Source organism: Amblyomma americanum, chromosome 6 (genome assembly GCF_052857255.1).
Source record: "Amblyomma americanum isolate KBUSLIRL-KWMA chromosome 6, ASM5285725v1, whole genome shotgun sequence".
In the NCBI taxonomy this organism is placed as follows: Eukaryota; Metazoa; Arthropoda; class Arachnida; order Ixodida; family Ixodidae; genus Amblyomma; species Amblyomma americanum.
Genome location: NC_135502.1, coordinates 111,234,007 through 111,236,811, shown reverse-complemented (window position 1 = coordinate 111,236,811; position 2,805 = coordinate 111,234,007).

Genomic DNA, 2,805 nt, shown 5'->3' with positions numbered 1-2,805 from the left:
TTTGATCAACGGACCAGGGAGATTGAAGAAGCCTTCAACAATCGACAAAAGAGCGACGTATATGCGTCAGCATACTTTCGATAGCGTTAATTTCGTGACAGCGAAATTGATGATCTGCGTGCGTTGTCCTAATCTTTCACCACGTGTACATCTTATGCCTTTGTCGTGCTTCTGTTCTTTCCTTATTGCACGAGCAAGATGTATATATTCGATCGAACGTGGATTTAAAATCTGGTTGTTAGTCAGCGTTGATTCCCGCCGCTCTTTTCTTTGTTTCGTGCTGCGCTGCTCCCGCCACAAGAACATGAAATGTGCCAAAATTTTACACACAAAGGTTATATGAATTCAAAAAGTCGCCCGATCCCGCCCATATAACAGAAAATAGCAGCGCAATACAGATGTAATTTCAGTTTATTAGATGTGCTGTTTGCATTTAAATGAATACAAACAGGAGACGCATATGCATGCACCATTTAACACACAATGTACGGAGCACTACGGCACCAGCATATAATAATGGCCAAATTTTTCTTTTGCTCTGAGAAATCTGAAAAATAAAGCAATAAAAACATAATACAGGTTGAAAGTTGATGCACCTCAAGCAAACATTCTAAAGGGTACAGAAGCATATATGCACACGCAAAAGCAAACTCATGTAAAGAGCAACTTGGGTGCCAAAAGAAAAGACGATATGGGCGTACGATACAGATACGCGGTTTCAGGTCACGGATATTCTGCAGGGTGAAACCTCCCTCTGGCTTTGCCTCTCGCACGAGCCTCGGAGTAAGCTTGAGCGTGTTAGAGGGAAAAAAAGGAGGAAAAGAGGAAAAAAAATTAATTCTACGAGGCGAAAATAAAAAAACGAGCATAAACCAACATACCTTGACGACGTTGCCAACGGAAACCCGGGGATGAAATAAAATGCTGCAACTATATACATGAATTCAACGCAGCCTTCTGTCCTGCGCCTTCTCACTGCACAGCGAACGCTCAAACATACGCCTTACATCCTCTTTACACCCCCGTTTTATTTTCTTGTGACTAAGTGTGGAGATAAGACTGCTTGGAGCCGGATGGAAAGGGGGGACGTCTTGAGGTAGGAGCCCTGGCGCGCCGCACCCATGGTATAGCAGACCACGCGTGCGGCACAATACGGCGAGGGAGGCGAGATCAAGGGGATCAAGCACAGGTAATCCGGTGAGGGCGGGTTGAAAGTCAGCGACGCGAACACAACACAATCTATACCGCTGCGACAGGACGGCAATGTAGGTAGAGCAGGTTAATCCATCGGCTCTCGCAGTCTGGTGGGCTTCTGAAGATCTCTCCCGCCTATATGACGGCAGTGGACGGCCACGCTGCCACCAACAACACGCCACAGTCGTCGGAGGCGCTGAGGGATGCAGAGTGCGCGCTAGGAGTCGCCCATTGCCTTGAAATCCGCTGCCGCGAACGACGCCTGTAAGAGCGCCATTGTGGTGTAGGGCCGTGAACCTGCGCAAAAGACTTGCGATGCGCCGCGCGCCGCTGCATCAGTTCCAAAAGGAATTATGTGGGCACGCCGAGGTGCGTGGGAAAGCTGCCATGAATCTGTAGCTACGAAGTCCTCTGCAATGATTACCCGCGCGCTGGGGTTTGCGCGCGAGCGGCTAGGGGCAGCGCGAATACGTGTGCGCAAGATGGCTTCCGTCCAGCGAGGAAGCCGGACGAGCGATGGGGGGCCATTACTGCGCCTGTGCTAGACAGCGGCGCAACGAGGACTGCTGGTAGTTGGAGATGCCTGCAGGGACCGCCGCACCGTGCTGAAGTTGGAAGCACTATAGTAGACTGGCACGTTGGTGACCGCCGCTCCCGGCGGGGCGATGAAAAGGCAGACCGCCGTCGCCTGCCTGCAGCATGGAGCCGACGGCCCACGAGAGAGATGCGGGGTGAAATGCGCTTCCTTCGGCTGTTCGAACAAAGCTGCTTGATCTATCAAAACGGCGAGTGCAAGAGCAAAACCTTCTCTCCCCGTAGCTTTTGGCACGAGGGAGAGCGAAAAGGGAGCGAGGAGTCAATTTGTATTTTTTGTTGAAAACCATTGGTCCCAAAAACGTGCTCCCAGTTACCTTTCTGGGACCAAAATGCTATTTGTTTTTTTTCTGCTTAACACGCTCGAAAAAACTTTCCTAGGACATTAGTGGGCGCACTTCCCTTTTGCTTGTTTCTGTGTCCTGCCTCTACGTCCTGGAAATGTTCGATAAATGTTTTACTGGGACATTCCATCCTTTCTGGGCGCACCTGGAGGTACGTTGTTTGCTGTGATCAGGCTATTTCTCAACCTTAGCCTGTAGGTCCACCAGCATCAACATCACAGCAAGCCTGTCCTCAGTTTCGTTGCCACGTCGTCACCCAAGGTGCCGTATCACGTTCTGCCTCTCGACTGTAAGTCTTTCTCGCGACATTGTTTGCACTGATGATGTAGAAACGGCTTGTCCTACGCAGAAGCGTCGTGCTTCAACCTCTCCTTCTAAGTCCTCAGTTCCCCAGGTCAAGAAAAAAAAAAGGCCTTCTAGAGTTTCTTTCAAGTCAGATACAAGAGGTCATTTGAGCCTCTATTCTCGGATAGGCATCATGGCGGCTACAAAGGTTCCCCAATGAAATTTCCGCCCTACTGCACCTTCTCTTCCTGATTTAAAAATCCTTTTATCTTCTCATAACCCAGATATTGTGCTCTTGCAAGAAACTTGGCTCTCCCTTGTAAAGTCATGTTCTTTAAACAGGTTTCGTGCTTTCCGAGCGGACCGCATGCATAACTCCTAGGGGCGG